This window comes from Delphinus delphis, chromosome 12 (assembly GCF_949987515.2).
Source record: "Delphinus delphis chromosome 12, mDelDel1.2, whole genome shotgun sequence".
Taxonomy (NCBI): Eukaryota; Metazoa; Chordata; class Mammalia; order Artiodactyla; family Delphinidae; genus Delphinus; species Delphinus delphis.
In genome coordinates this window covers 70183132-70200352 of record NC_082694.2, presented here as the reverse complement: position 1 = coordinate 70200352, position 17221 = coordinate 70183132, and the positions used below count along the sequence as shown (strand labels likewise).

At 42.5% G+C, this 17221-nt stretch overlaps 1 long non-coding RNA gene across 1 annotated transcript in view; it reads right to left on the bottom strand.

The window, feature by feature from the left end:
* Positions 1–1259: 1259 nt before the first annotated feature.
* The window catches only part of LOC138414228 (uncharacterized), a 30197-nt gene continuing 14235 nt past the window's right edge, over positions 1260–17221 (bottom strand). Inside the window, exon 3 of the long non-coding RNA XR_011246668.1 lies at positions 1260–1457. This is a non-coding gene — a long non-coding RNA (uncharacterized lncRNA). The remainder of the gene's footprint in view (positions 1458–17221) is intronic.

The following is a 17221-nucleotide window of genomic DNA, read 5'->3' as shown; positions in this document are numbered from 1 at the left end:
TTTTAGATTCTTTTCCCACATAGCCCATCATAGAGTAGTGAGTAGAATTCCCTGTGCTATACAGTAGGTCTTTATTAGTTATCTATTTTATATATAGTAGTGTGTGTATGTCAATCCCCGTCTCCCAATTTATCCCTCCGCAACCTCCTTCCCTGCTGGTAACCATAAGTTTGTTTTCTACATCTGTGACTCTATTTCTGTTTCATAAATAAGTTCATTTGTATCATTTTTTTAGATTCCACATATAAGCAATATCATATGATATTTCTCTCAAGAACCTTCTGAGGCTCCCTATTCCTGTCTAACTTCCTAGCATGTCTTTTAATCAGGCCTTACCAGGTTGACCCCACCATGCTTAATAATCCTTTCCCACACTACCATCACTCCAGTTATTATACTTAGTTTAAGAGCACAGGATCAGAATTTAAATACATGGTCTAAGCTTTCTGAATCAGCCAGGACTCTGTTAGTAGCAAGTAACAGAAATAAGATTCAAACTGGCTTAGAACAAGAAGGGAATGTAATGGCTCACCTCTCAGAAAAATCCTAGGATAATGCTGGCTTCAGGCACAGCTGGATCTAAACACCCAAACACACCCAAACACCCAAACGATGTCAACAGAAAATGGTCTCTTGGCTCTGCTTTCCTCTGCATTGGCTTTATTCTCTTCCCCAGTTTTCCAGCAAAGGTTCTGGATGTGAGTCTCATTGGCCTACTTGGGTCACATGCCCATCCCTGAACTACTGTGGTGGTAGTTCAGTAGTAGACCAGGTCTGGTTAGGCCCACCTTGGATTCAGGGGTGGAGTCAGAACACTGGTTGGTCTGAGAGTGGAGAGAGATGTTTTTCCAAGGAAAACCAGGACGCTAGATGCAGAAAATGGGAGAGAGGGAGGCTGAGCAAACAAAATCAACAGACTCTCTCGAGTTTTCACTTTCTTTGTGAGTGGGAATCTCTGTTCTGTCAAATGCTTGAGGCTGCTGAGAAGATCAAAAAAAGAGCAGGGCTATTAAGTTTCTTTGAAAACTTTCAAATTCAATGGAAATGGGAGTGATTTGGAAGGTGAATATTTCTTTGCCTTTTCCTCACACTGTTCACCTGTCCAGAATGCCCTTTGTTTGTTTATCCCAAGCCTACCCTTCCTTCAGGCTCTGTCCAGCAAGAATTGTACATTTCCTAGAAGCTGGAACCTCTTGGGTACATGTGGATCCCCTCAGCCCACATAGATTAGCATTTAATTAGATATGGTCTTTCATTATCTTGTTTATTCATTTTTTTAGGGATATTACAGTCTATTTGACAGTTCACACATGGTTCATCAACACTTACGGATGAATTGGAAACAATTCTGAGTCCCAGGATCAGGACAGCTCCTCCCCGCCTCCTGGGATGTTTCACACTCTCACTGTTGCCCAGCTGGTGTCTGCTCAGGGAGTTCATGCTAATTTTCATTTTGGCTTAAAATAGAAACACAAAATCATATCAGTTGTACTACTCCTTAGGCGTTTCACGTGCCTTATTCTTCTCTCTCTGATTACTTAGTAGCCTCTTTGAGGGGAGACCCTGTGTCTCTTGTCCTCTGCTCCTCATAAGCCTCAAGCCACAGGGAACACATTTTAAGTGTGTACACCTGTTGATTGATTTAAAAGTTGACCTTGGGCTTCCCTGGTGGGGCAGTGGTTGAGAGTCCGCCTGCCGATGCAGGGGACATGGGTTCGTGCCCCGGTCCGGGAAGATCCCACATGCTGTGGAGTGGCTAGGCCCGTGAGCCATGGCCACTGAGCCTGTGCGTCCGGAGCTCCGCAACGGGAGAGGCCACAACAGTGAGAGGCCCGCGTACCACAAAAAAAAAAAAAAAAAAAAGTTGACCTTGTGGGAATTCCCTAGCTGTCCAGTGGTTAGGACTCCACGCTTCCACTGCAAGGGGCATGGGTTCAATCCCTGGTCGGGGAACTAAGATCCCACAGGCCACACAGTGTGGCCAAAAAAAAAAAGTTGACCTTGTGAAGAAGCAGAAAAATAAGCCAAAAAGCTAGATTGGAAAGGTATCTATTCATATCCTAGTTAACTTAGTCCCAGGGCCAAATCTCCAGTTGACATCTGATCTCACCATGTACACTCTAGTCCCAGAGTTCTGGTGCAACCATGGAACCTTTCCCAGGTTCCTTGCTTTGGCTTTTGCCTCCTTCTGGGGAGGTGCCATCTTACCACATCTTTCTTTCTTTTTCTTTCTTTTTTTTTTTTTTGCGGTACGCGGGCCTCTCACTGTTGTGGCCTCTCCCGTTGCGGAGCTCCGGACGCACCGGCTCAGCGGCCATGGCTCACGGCCCAGCCGCTCCGCGGCATGTGGGATCTTCCCGGACTGGGGCACGAACCCGTATCCCCTGCATCGGCAGGCGGACTCTCAACCACTGCGCCACCAGGGAAGCCCCCTTTTTTTTTTTTTATACTGCTTTACTGGGGATGTTCCATCTTTTTTGCCTGATTAATTTCTAATAACATTATCATTAGTTTTTGCTATTCTTCTAATTCAATTTATTTTTATTTTATTTTTTAAACTTCTTATTTTATATTGGAGGAGAGTTGATTAACAATGTTGTGATAATTTCAGTTGTACAGTAAAGTGATTCAGTTATACATATAAATGTATCTATTCTTTTTCAAATTCTTTTCCCATTTAGGTTACTACATAATATTGAGCAAAGTTCCCTGTGCTATACAGTAGGTCCTCGTTGGTTATCCATTTTAAATATAGCAGTGTGTACATGTCAATCCCAAACTCCCTAACCTTACCACTTACTGCTCTAGAGCTACTCCTTTTTTTGCCGGAGCCAAGAGAGAGTCTCTCTGTCATTCCCTGGAACCCTTCCATCAGTCCCAGTTTCTACTTTAAGGAATATATTGTCCAAGTACTTTTTGTCCGAGTAACTGGAAGAAAGGCAGAGCTTGAACATGAACCTCTCCTTCCAGAAGAGACCCTGCTCTCTCTGACAGACGGTGGATAGTTCCTTCTAACCCAACAGGTAGCCCTATTTTAACCATTTAATGCCCTTAACAAGCATACCCCCCCCCCCACACACACACAAAGTGTAATGAGGGCTTATAGACAGAGTGTCAACCCAAAAAGTATCATTCTTTCAGAGGGATACCCTTCACTCTGGCAGGTCATGGGGAGATACGTGGGGGACCTGGGATGTTCCTTTCGCTTTCTTGTGCCTTCAGAAACCACTTCCAGTGGCTCAGCGACACAAACCTAGGTGTTAGTTAGGTGGGCACAGTGTCCCATCCAGGGTTACCAATTTTCCCAGGCACGGGAGTGTGCTGAGGCTGCAGGCAAGAGAGGAAGCCCAACATAGAGGAAGGACAGGGCGTTGGTTCCTCAACTTGCTGAGACCAGAGTCATGTAGCAAGACAAGCTGGAGCACACTCAGCATTTCTCCTTCCTGGCTTGGGTTTCACCCCGGCCCCACTTCAGTGGCAGCCCTGTTGGCTCAGAGGCTGAGGGATCCAAGACGAGGAAGCTTGTACAATCCCTCATCCAGTAGGGGCGGGGGCAGAGTGGAGCTTTAAAGTAAGCCTCTGTCAATATCTGAGTCAGTTATACTGTCTCAGTTCTGGATCTGGCTTCTCCTGATTCTCTACCCCACCCACCCTGCCCTCCAGTCACAGCAAATTTCGTATCATCCCTGACCATTAGAGGCATGGCTGCTGTGTACAGATTGATGAGCTGTGCACTGCATAATTCCTGGAGGTGCCATTCCCACAGACAAAGAAGTGAAAAGCGATTCTAAGAATCATGTACAATTGTACCAGGTAGCCCTGAGCCAGGTCCTTTTATGACTTCCTTTCCATGTATTGCTTTCTCTGCCAAGAATGCCCCTGTTTGCCTTCCCTCCCACCATATCTTCACCTGGTGAATCATCAAACAAATTCCACTCAGATAATGTTGATGAACACAAATGTAACAACCGAATGCTTTTAGGAATGCTCAAAGCCATTGAGAAGAAAACCTTATATACAGGAGTCTCAGACTGGTGCACTGTTAGCTCATTCCACCTGGTAGTTTTATTATGTCTATAGCGTGTTCTGAAAGGCAGTGTAAGTAAAATCCATCAGAATGGCTAAAAAGAAAAAGACATAACAGCAAGTATTGGTGAGGATATGGAGCAACTGGAATTCTCATATAAACCTAGAAGGAATGTAAATTGGGATAACTACTTTGGAAAACTATTTGGTGGTATCCACTAAAGTAGAAAAGATGCCTAGCTTATGACGCAGCAGTTCTACTCCTGAAGATACATACATATGTACACAAAAAATATGTGCAAACATGATCATAGCAGCACTATTCATAATAGCCCCCAAACTCGAAATAACTCAAATGCCCATCAACAGTAGAATAAATAATGTGGTATATTCATAAAATGGAATGTTACACAGCAATGGAAATGAATTAATTATTGCTTCACATAACAACATGGATGAATCTGACAAATATGTTGAGTGAAAGAAGCCAGACATAAAGTACATACTATAGGATTCCGTTTATATAAAGTTCAAAAACATGCACTGTGGTGCTACATATTAGAATAGTGGTTATTCTGGGAAGAGAGGTAATGACTGGAAAGGAACATGAAGTTTCTGGGGTGCTAGTGATGTTCTATTTATTAATATGGGAGTTGGTTACACAGGTGTGTTTATTTTGTGGAAGTTAATGGAGCCATTCACTTAGGATTTGTACATTTTTATGTATGTTTGCTATGTTTCAATAAAAAGGATCACTTAAAAGAATAAAAGCAATGTCTACTTTTGGCTATGATGAAGTAGCAGGACCTAGATTTATCCTCTGCCTTAGTCAATTATAAAATTGAACAAAAGATATAAAACAATGGTCTTAAGACTTTGGATAACAGACGGGACAGTGATCCCTGAGAGAAGGAAAAGAAATGAGATGAGTCCTACCAATGTCCCCGCTCACTGTCTGGATAGAGTTTCCAGGCTACCACAGAGAGAGAGAGAACACTTGAAGAGTTGGTGTTCCCACCAGCCAGAATAGAAAGACCTCCCAACACACTGGGCATAGATACCAAGCCAAATTAGCTCCCATCTAAGAGGTGTTTTGGACCCACCTAACAAAGCTTAAAAGCACACAGTAAAAGGATTAAATTGTTTCCAAGTAACAACTGCATCCCATATTAACTACCGAAATATCTAAAAGAAAAAATCCTAAAACAAAAAAATATACTAGTACCCAACAACATAAGATTCAAAATATCTGGCATCCAATTACAAAATTACCTATCATTCAAACAAGCAGGAAAAAAATCAACCAATAGAAACAGATCCAGAAATTATACTGCTAATTTTAGATAAGGACATTAAAACAGCTACTATTAATACATTTCAGATGTTCAAGAAGGTAGAGGAGCGCATGAGCATCATGAGAGTGAAGTAGAAGATATAAAAGAGGCCCAGATCAAAATTCTAGAGATGAAGAATACAACGAATGGGACTGATAGCAGATTAAACAGTAAATGAGAAAAGATTATTGACTGTGAAAACATAGCAATAGAAACAATCCAAAATAAAACACAGATAGAAAAAAAAATGGTTAAAAAAATGAACAGAACATCAGTGAGCTGATATAGCTTTAAGCAGCCTTACATACATATAACTGGAGTCCCAGAAAGAGAGGGTGGGTTGGAGGAGAGGACAGAAAAGATATTTGAAGAAATAATGACTGAAAAATTTCCAAATTTGATGAAAACTAAAAATTCACAAATCAAAGAAGTTCAACAAACTCCAAGCAGAGAAAACATGAAAAAAACCACATCAAGGCACATCATAATCAAATTGCTAAAAAACCAATGATAAAGACAAAAATGTTGAAAGCAAGCAGAGGGGAAAAACAGATGATGTGCAGAGGAACAAAGATAAGGATGGTAGCAGACATCTTGCTGGCCATGATGCAGACCAGGAGGTAGTGGAGAGACATCTTTAAAGCACTGAGAGAGGACTCCCCTGGTGGTGCAGTGGTTAAGAATCTGCCTGCCAATGCAGGGGACACAGGTTCGAGCCCTGGTCCAGGAAGATCCCACATGCCTCAGAGCAACTAAGCCCGCGTGCCACAAGTACGGAGCATGCGAGCCACAACTACTGAGCCACAGGCCACAACTACTGAAGTCCGCGTACCTAGAGCCCGTGCTCCGCAACAAGAGGAGCCACCACAATGAGAAGCCCACGTACCACAAAGAAGAGTAGCCCCCGCTCACCACAACTAGAGAAAGCCCACATGCAGCAACGAAGACCCAGTGCAGCCAAAAATAAATAAGTACATTTATTTAAAAAAAAAATGAAGCACTGAGAGAAAAACTGCCAACCAAGAAGGAAAATATCTTTCAAAAATGAAGGTGAAATAGAAATACAAAAGCTGTGACTCTGCTTCCAGGTGTGACAGATTAAGATTCTACCACATGAATCTTCCCTACAGAAAACAGTGGTAAAATCTGGGCTCAGTACCAAAAGGAACTACCTGAAGATACTGGAGACTCTCTACCTACCTCTCTGACCCACCTCACTGACTCATGAATGGAGCACACGAAATAGCCCAGCTAAAGGCAAACTGAACTGAGGCTGGAGCTGGTACTCTGCAGTTAGTGGAGAGTAAACAGAAGCAGATAGACTGAGCCCAAGGCCAAGTGTGTCCCAGGTTGCACACAAAGGGCAGATGGGTTCACAAGGAAAAACACACAGTCCTTATGGCCTGGGAAACCAGAAAAAAGAAGCCAGGAAAACAGTGAGGACTGAAGACAGTAGAACCTCAGAAAGAAGAGAACCAGAGAGGAGATCTCCAAACTCTGTCTACTCATATCTCTTACTGATTCTTGAACCACATATGCATGGAACAGACTCAAAGTAGCTCAGCTAAAGATAAATGACATGAACAAAGGATGAAGATGCTGCACAAGAAACAGGATTTGCCATTCCAGCCCGGTCAAGAAAATTCCCTGCTAAAACAAAGGAAATATACTCATTGGAGAAAAATAACTGTACCAGTCAGGGCTCTCCAGAGAAACAGAACTAACTGTGTGTGCGTGCATGTGTGTGCAAAGTGTCTATTGAACAGACACTTCATAAAAGAAGATATGCAACGGCCAATAAGTACATGGAAAGATACTTAACCTCATTAGTCATTAGAGAAATGTAAGTTAAAACCATAATGATATACCGCGACACACTCACTAGAAATGTTAAAAATAAAAAGGCTGACAATACCAAGTGTTGGCAGGACTGTGGAGCAACTCTCAGTTTTTGCTGGTGGAAATGTAAAAATCATACAGCCACTTTGGAAAAGAGTTTTGCAGTTTCTTATAAAATTAAACACACATTTACCCAAGAGAAATGGAAAAGTGTGTCTTACAGAAACACGTACATGAAGGTTTGTAGAAACTTTAGTTAAAATAGCCAAAACCCAGAAACAACACAAAAAGTCCATTATTAATGGAGGGATAAGCAATTGGTGGTATGCCCGTTCAATGGTATGCAATTCAAGAAATACAACTGATACATGCCCAATAGAATGAATCTTACAAGCATTATGCCAAGAGAAAGAAGCCAGACACAAAAGACTACAGAATGTATGGATCCATTTATATGAAATTCTGGAAAAGGCAAAACAACAGTGAGGGAAGTAGATAAGTAGTTGCCAGGGGCCAGAATTTAGAGGGAAAGGATTGACTGCTAAGGGCCACAAGGGAACTTTAGGTATAATAGAGATATTCTATATCATGATTATGGCGGTGGTTACATATCTGTATGCACTTGTCAAAAGTCATTGAATTGGTAAATTTTATTGTATGTAAATTACACCTCCATGAAGCTTACCCCCCAGAACTAAATACATAAAGGCCCATGTTATACACGTAGATTAACTCCTTGCCTCCTGTCTCCAGCATGCATATGAGTTTGCAATCCCTGACTAGTACTTTATGTTTTCAAAGCTCTTTCACGTGCTTTAGAAACATCAGAATTTGCCTTTCAGAACTTGTCTCCTTGGAACCCAAGAGGAAGCAGAAGTTATACAACATGTTAAGATGTAAAAAGAGGGGAGGAAATACATAGGGCAAGGCCAGGGCTGCCCCTAGGAAAAGTGTCCCCTTCCTCAAGTTAAAAACATTTTAAGTTAGCACATTGTTTGCACAAGCCGCGCAGTCGCGACTGCTGGCTAAATCCTGGGCTTGGCCCAGGCAGCCGGTCAGGGTCCTAGCATGAAGCTTCCGTGGCTGCATTCAGGCCTACTCACACCCTTGCTCTTTCACACATAACCTAATGCCACTTCTTTCCCTTTGTCAACTTGTGAGCCCACCACAACTTCATCCTTCCCCCAGCTTCCTAGGTGAACTATGTCAAGTTTAGAGTTGGGGGAGGAGTGAGTGTTAGAAGTTGGGCCTCTGAGAGCAGCAAGTGGTGAGAAAAGAGACCTCAGGTCCACCCACCATGCACTTGAGACAGACATGGCTGGGCACTGGCTGTGAGTATGTGCAAGCGTTTGCTGTCAGGTCTGTGCATGGCTGTGTATGCCAGTTGGGGTTTACATAGCAACCCTCTGGCGTTGCTCCAGCCAGGAGGCCTAGAACATCTGCAACTGCTTGCCCATTCTCATTCAGGTTGGTATATGCCTGTCTGGCCATGAAAGTTGCCTCCTTCAATGCGGTGCCTTTGTGGAGTGCACTATCTGAACCACTGTACCTGGTGGCCCTGGGTAAAGATCCCTAAAACCTCTCCTTTGGGCTTCCCTGGTGGCGCAGTGGTTGAGAGTCCGCCTGCCAATGCAGGGGATGCGGGTTCGTGCCCTGCTCTGGGAAGATCCCACATGCCGCGGAGCGGCTGGGCCCGTGAGCCATGGCCGCTGAGCCTGCGCGTCCAGAGCCTGTGCTCCACAACGGGAGAGGCCACAACAGTGAGAGGCCCGCGTACCGCAAAAAAAACCCAAACAAACAACAACAAAAAAAAACCCTCTCCTTCTTCCTGAGGAAAAACCCCTCCCAGTCACCTGAGAAACAATAGGTAGAGGTATCAAATCTATTTTCTTTCCACACCTTCCTGAATGCTAGTTATATGATACATGTCTCAAAGTCTCCATGCCAACTTTTCCACACAGTACCAGGAGGAGCTCTGTGGGCGTAGATGAGCAACCCCTACTGGCTACCTACATCCCTGCAGCCAGGCCACCTCATACAGCAGTCGGAGCCTCCTCCGTCCCTCATTCCTGACCACCCAGAAGCCTCCTTCTTCCTTCTGACACCTTCTCTCCCAGGATAGCACAGTCATCAGTCTTTGTATAGTTCACACTGTTGCTAACAAGTGACAGGAGACCTCAGCCTAGCATGGCCCCTTCCTAGGACCCTCTCTTTTGCATTGTGCAGATGCTGGGCCTCCAAGAAGGAACTGCCTTTTATGCTTTAATATTCAAAGGCTCATCTTTCCATTACATCTTTTTCCTTTTTTTTTTTTAAACTAACAAATCTATGTTGAGCAACTACTGTCTATCATGTGCTGGCTAGATGCCAGCAATATTTCAATGAACAAAAGATATATATAAATATATACTGGACTTCCCTGGTGACACATTGGTTAAGAATACGCCTACCAATGCAGGAGACACGGGTTTGAGCCCTGGTTCGGGAAGATCCTACATGCTGCAGAGCAACTAAGCCTGTGCACCACAACTACAGAGCCTGCACTCTAGAGCCCGCAAGCCAAAACTACTGAGCCCACGTGCCACAACTACTGAAGCCCGCATGTTCTAGGGCCCACACGCCACAACTACTGAGCCTGTGAGCCACAATTACTAAGCCCACGTGCTGCAGCTACTGAAGCCCGCGGGCCTACAGCCCGTGCTCCGCAACAAGAGAAGCCACTGTGATGAGAAGCCCACGCACCACAATGAAGAGTAGCCCCCGCTCGCCGCAACTAGAGAAAGCCTACGTGCAGCAACGAAGACCCAATGCAGCCAAAAAAAAAAAATTTATATATATATATGTATATATATACTTTTATGCCTTTATCTATTACATCAGGTTTTTAAAGCAACCTAAGGACAATTGCCTTTACCAAATATTTTCTCCTCCCTGTGTTCACTGTCAAGGTAAATCTTTGCCCTCCAAAACTAAGTTCAAATAGCAAAGAGATTGGAAGGTACACACCACCAAATTGTTATCAATGGTGTCTTTATGGGTGGCTTTAAACGCCCTTTGTTTCTGTATTTTCTCAAATATCAACAATTGTTATTTTTGTAAAGAAAAAAATAATAGAAGTTACTTTAAAACAAACAAAACCTCAGTTTAAATATCCCCTCCTCAGAGACACCTTCCTGATCACCCATTTCTCCAGTATGACTTAGGAACCCTCTTCTGGACACACAGCACCCTGCTCTTCCCTCTCTCCTCACCCATAGGAGAAGCACAGAAACCATTAGTGTGTGCTTCCTCCCTTGGACTGTGAACTGAAGGGCAGGGACCACGTCTTATTCATTTCTGAGTCCCCAGCCCCAAATTACTGGTGCCCAGGAGGAGTGCAGAAAGTATCTATTCAGTGAACAAATGGATGAAGTTATCGTCATGGCCTAGGAAACACCACTGAGGTCCAGGGGCTAGACCTCCAGCAGTGAAGGAGGCAGTGGATCTCACTGAAACACACCCTCTCAGGGTCCAGGTCAGACTAGAAAGGAAATTTGATGCTGAACCCTCTGAGATGGGGCTAAGGCCTCTTAAGTCTTCCGAGTGAGTATGGGAGGGGGAGGTTTATAGAACTTGAGGTGTAGTTGAGCCTGTGGGAAGGAATTCAGTAATCCTAGGTGAGGAGTGTCACAGTTTGAAATGATCTATTGATTTGTTTAATTTTCAGTTACATGGTAACCCTCATTAGTGTGTGCACTCCATGAGGATAGAGATCTTATCTGACTTGTATCACAAGGGCTTGGACCAACGCCTGCTGCATGGATGGCACTCAATAAATATTTGTTGAATTAATATTGAATGAATAAACTCACTCTAAACCCAACTCATGAGGGAGAGACCAGATACAGCATTATTCATTCATCCTGTAAAATATAATTGACAATAGGCCTGAAGAAACCCCAGTCAGCACGTTCTTTACTCTGTGGGAAGGCGGAGTTTAGAAGCCAAAAGTAGATCTGAGAGTTGCTTGGTAAATACAGAGTCGGACAAAGTGACTTGGAAGATCTTAAGAGATTGTGTCACTGAGCTGTGGCACCCCGATGAGTCATGCTTTCCCACATGGGGACAGACGTCCCTTGCCAAACAGGATCCTGCCTTGCCCAACGCTGCCATCCCTTTCCTGTCACTGTAGGGGAAACACTGACAGTCTGTCCTACCCCATTCTTCCTTCTCCGTGCTCCTTATCAGTAATAATGCCTCAGTCCTTTAGGCTTGATCTCATGTTACAGTGTTGAGGATTACACAGTGTCCCTTATTGGTTACATTTTCCATTGTGGCTTCCCAGGGAGATTTCAGCCACAATTTCACATAACCTGCTCAAGATAAACAATCCTAGACCCCAGATCAAAACTTTCCACTAACTGAGCTGCATAGTCACTGGAACTCAGTTTCTCTATCTTTAAAAGATGAAATAATAGAAAATTTTCATGTATCTCACAGAGCTGTGAAGCCAAAGAAATTGAAGACTGTGAATATGAGAGGCTTAGAAGTTGTGCTTTGACCCTTACGATTAAAGTTCTATACCAGATTTGCCATTAATGAGCTACATGACATTAAGTCATTTTTATGAGGTACTTAGCCCAGTGTCTTGTTCTTAATAAGCCTTCACGAGATATGATACGATAAATCAGATTATATGGCTCTATGACCATGGGATGAATTGAGACACCTCCCACTTTCCCAAGGAGAATGCTTGAGGAAAAGTAGTCGGTTGCTTTTCAGGTAGCTATTGTACTATTGCTTTGTTGAGTGTGTATAAACTTGAATCCAGGGACTTCCCTCGTGATCCAGTGGTTAAGACTCCTTGCTCCCAATGCAGGGGGCCCAGATTCGATCCCTGGTCAGGGAACTAGTTCCTGCATGCTGCAACTAAGGATCCCACAGGCCACAACGAAGATCCCACACACGGCAACGAAGATCACGCCTGCGACAACTAAGACCCGGCACAGCCAAATAAATAAATAAATAATTTAAAAACCAAAACCAAAACCAAAAAACCTTGAGACCATAGTTGAATGGTTTGGGAAAAAAGGAGGAATTTCAAATTGCATAGTGGGAGAGATGCAGAGAAGAGACCTGACAATAGGGTAGCAAGGGAGAAAACTTTGGGCGGAAGAACAGGTCTAGCTAGTCAAATGGAGGGATATAATTAAGTTTTTCATTGTGGTGTGTGAAGTAATCCTCTTCTCCATCTTCCCATGAAGCCTTCAATAAAATCTTATTAATCATAAGTATTGTTGAATTTGAATGTATTGGGGAGGATACAAACAAAGTGCTCAGGCTGGCCTTGATGTTTAGAGGGAGTGAGAGCAAAGTCAATCATCAATTTAAAAATGAGGAGGTGAATTTATGACCCTATGGGCTCTTCCATTTCTAATGTTCTATGATTCTATATGTGTAAGAGACAGAATGTTCCCAGGAAATTCTGATGCAGTAGGTTGGGGTGGGGCTTGGGAATTCCCATTAAAAAAAATTTCCTCAGGTGATTATGATGCATACTAGCATTGGGTATCATTGTACACATGTTCATCATCTTCTAGTCAAATGTTTAATCACCTACAGAAAAATCACCCTCATCCCCAATCTCCAGCATGTCACATTGCTGACAAAAGCAACTGGGGTGTGATCAGAGAATATAAATTTACATTAATATTATTCTAAGTAAAACATGTTTACCAAAACAATGTTGTATCCATGGAGGAAAGCATGTAACAAATGGCACTGGGACAATTGGATAGCCACACACAAAAGAATGCTGTTGGACCCCTACCTCACACCATATTAAAAAAAATTAACTTAAAATGGATCATATAACACACCACTGTAAAGCAATTATACTCCAATAAAGATGTTAAAAAATAAATAAATAAAATGGATCATAGACTTAGATGTAGGAGCCAAAACTAAAAGCACTTCAAAGACAAAATAGGAGTGAATCTTCTTGATCTTGTATTAGGCAATGCTTTGTTTAGACATGATACTAAAAGCGTAAGTGAGAGGGGAAAAAAAAAGGTAAATTAGACTCTATCAAAATTTAAAATGTTTGTGCTTCAGTGGATACCATCAAGAAAGTGAAAAGAAAACATAGAGAATAGGAGAAAATATTTGCAAATCATATATCTGATAAGAGACTGCATAAATAGCTCTTACAATTTAAAAAGACAACACAGGGCTTCCCTGGTGGCGCAGTGGTTGGGAGTCCACCTGCCGATGCAGGGGACACGGGTTCATGCCCCGGTCCGGGAAGATCCCACATGCCGCGGAGCGGCTGGGCCCGTGAGCCATGGCCGCTGAGCCTGTGCGTCCGGAGCCTGTGCTCCGCAGCGGGAGAGGCCGCAGCAGTGAGAGGCCCGCGTACCGCAAAAAATAAATAAATAAAAAGACAACACAAGTCAAAACTAGGCAAAAGTTTTGAATATACATTTCTCCAAAGAAGATACATAAATGGCAATAAGCACATGAAAAGATGCTCAACATCATTAATCACTAGGGAAACGCCAATCCAAACCACTGTAAGATATTACTTCACCCATTAGCACAGCTAAAATAAGACAGACAAAATAACTTGTGTTGCTGAGGATGTGGAGAAACTAGAATGCTTATATGCTGCTAGTAGGAATTTAAATGGTGTGGCTACTTTGGAAAATAGTTTGGCAATTCCTCAGAAAGTTAAACAGGAAGTTACCATATGGCTCAGCCGTTCCATTCCCAGGTATGTACCCAAGATAACTGAAACACATGTCCCACAAAAACTTGTATGTAAATGTTCACAGCAGCATAGCTCATAATAACCAAAAGTAGAAACAACACAAAGGTACATCAATGATGAATATATAAATAAAATGTGGTATTTCCACAGAATGAAATATTATTCATCTGCTACAACATGCAAAAACCTTAAAAATATTATGTTAAGTGAAAGAAGCCAGTCACAAAAGTCCATATAGTATATGATTCTATTTATATGAAATGTCCAGAATAGGCAAATTCATAGAGACAGAAAGTAGATTAGTGGATGGTAGGGGTTAAAGGAAGGTTGTGGGGGGAATTGGGGCTGGGAAATGATGCTTAATGGATACAGTTTCTTTGGGGCTGATGAAGATGGTTTAAAATAAGATGGTGGCAATAGTTGCACAACTCTGTGACTATACTAAAAACCACTGAATTGTATATGTTAATAGATGAATTTTGTGGTGTGTGAATGATATCTCAATAAAGGTGTTTTTTAAAAATGTTGCCTATACCATATGACCATACAAAAAGTTCTTATACAAAATGGAGCATTTTAGATTATGCATTCCATTGCTCAACCGACAACACACACTCTATTAGTCAGGACTTCTTTTGCAAGTGGCAGAAATCCAGTTTAAACTGGTTTAAGAAAAGAATAGAATGTATTGGCTCATGTAGCTGAAAATTACAGGGGTTGCTGGCTTTAGGCATAGCCAAATCTAGAGACTCAAATGATGTAATCCATCTTTCCATCCCTCAGCTCTGCCTTCCTCTGTGCTGGCTTCATTCTCAGGCAGACTCTCCCCAAGTGATGGCAGGATGGCCACCAGTGAATATGGGATTACAACCTAATTTAGCAGGGAAAGAAAATGTGTTTCCCAACAAAAATCCAGGATTAGACTTTGACTGTTGTGGCCTGAGTCATGTGTGTGGAAAGGGGGGCATATTGGCCCAGCATTATGGTAGGGGACAAACTATAGTGAGTTACTGTTGAAGCTTTCAATTTCAGAATTGGATTATCTAGAACAAGTCACCTTTGGGTGTTTTGGAAAAGAAAGATGGATACTTGGAACTAACATTAATTCACTTAAACAAATGGATCAAAACTCTTAATTTAAAAAAATAGATTGCTAAAGTGGCAGATAAGGGTAATGCTTGGCATTTGGCATTTTGATTCTTGCAAGGCACTAGACAAGTTTTTCATGATACCTTTGTAAACAAAGACTGGATAATTGAGTTAGTTGGAGTCACGTTTCACTGATCAGCCATTTCCAGAAAGGACTGACGAATGAGTCAACCTAGTAGATCTTGGTGGGTCACAGAGATCTGCTCTTAGTGCTGACCTGGTTGACCTGTTTATTAACTACTCAGATACAGATACAGAAATCATGCTTATTAGATGGAGAGAGGTTACAGGACTAAGCGCAGTTAATACATTCGATGACAGAGGCAAGATTCAAAATAATTTTCTTTTAATTTTTCTTTAGGATAATTTCAAACATTCACAGATTTAGACATTATAGTATAATAAACCCTATCTACCAATCATCCAGCTTCAACAATTTTCAACTCATGGTCCATCTTGTTTCTCCTATTCTCCCACCCCAACTTCCCTCCCCTCATTTTATTTTGAAGCAAATCCCAGACATCCTATTTGTTAAAAACAAAATTCTAACACTATTATCACACCTAAAAAGAAAACTCAGTAATTCCTTGATCATAAAATATCCATTTTTCAAATTTCCAATTGTCTCACAAATATTAAAAAAAGTACTTTTTGCAGTTTATTTGTTCAAATCAGGATCTAAACAAAGTCTATATACTGTAATTGGTTGATATGTTAGGTCTCTTTTATTCTACCAGTTGCCCTCTCTACCACTTTTTACCTTGCAATTTATTTGTAAATGAACCAAAATAATCTTGATAACAAAATGACAGTTAGTAGAGATAAACAGATGTAATACTAAAATTAAATCTTATAAAGTCAGCTGTAACAGTACAAAATGCTGGAGACACCTGCAGTTCGTGAATAAAGGTCTAGGATTTTCAGTTGGCCACAAACCTAAAATAGTCAACACTATGATATAGTTGCCAAAGTCCCAATATATACTCAGGTTACATTAACCCCAGTATGTACGCACACCACAAGATGTGGTGGGTCTTTTCTACCATACCAAGTCAAATCCTGCCTGGAATATTGTCCTGATTGTGGCTCCCAATACAGTTATTCAGAGAGACTGAAAACTAGCACACTTAGACAAAGCCCTGATCCTGGTAAGAGAGCTGAAACACACTTCCTTTGGCCAGAGAGCAGCCGGAGAGAAGGGAGTGGGAGAGCTAGCTGTTTATCTGGGTGTGTGACTCAAGGCAGAGAGGGTCCTTAGAAACTGGGTACCCACAAGGAGATGGTGCTGGGAGAAGGAACATTCTTCTGGAACACTCACATTCAGGAGCTTTGAAGCTAAAGAAAGGGAAGAAGCAGCTCATTAGTTAGTGGGCGACACAGAAATAATCAGGTGTGACTACATGGTGGTAGCCAAGGGAACAAATTAAGAGTGTGTAGAATCATGGCGTCAGGACAGTGGTGTAGTGTGGTCTGGGCTGGCAGATGATCAGAAAACGACTGGCCCATGTGGGAATTATGGGAAAGTAGGTCTGAGTACCCAGAAATGAGACACAAGAGCTGGGGCAGTACTTGGTTTCAGGCCTGAAAACTTTGATGTCAGTCCAATTTGAGCAGAAGCCAATCCCCAGGCAGAGTGAAGGAAACTGATGGGTGTTGTGCACCTACTAAGTGCTATACATACAGAACATTGTCTGACCCTCACAATAAACCTGCAAGGTAGGTATTTTATTCCTACTTTACAGACATAAAAACTGAGGCTTGGGACTTCCTTGGTGGTCCAGTGGTTAAGAATCCACCTTCCAGGATTTCCCTGGTGGTGCAGTGGTTCAGAATCTGCCTGCCAATGCAGGGGACACGGGTTCGATCCCTGGTCCGGGAAGATCCACATGCCGTGGAGCAACTAAGCCAGTGAGCCACAACTACTGAAGCCAACGCGCCTAGAGCCCGTGCTCTGCAACAAGAGAAACCACTACAATGATACGCCCATGCACCGCAACGAAGAGTAGCCCCCACTCATCGCAACTAGAGAAAGAGTGCAGGCAGCAACGAAAACCCATCGCAGCCAAAAGTAAACAAACAAAATAAATAAGTTTAAAAAAGAATCCACCTTCCAATGCAGGGGACG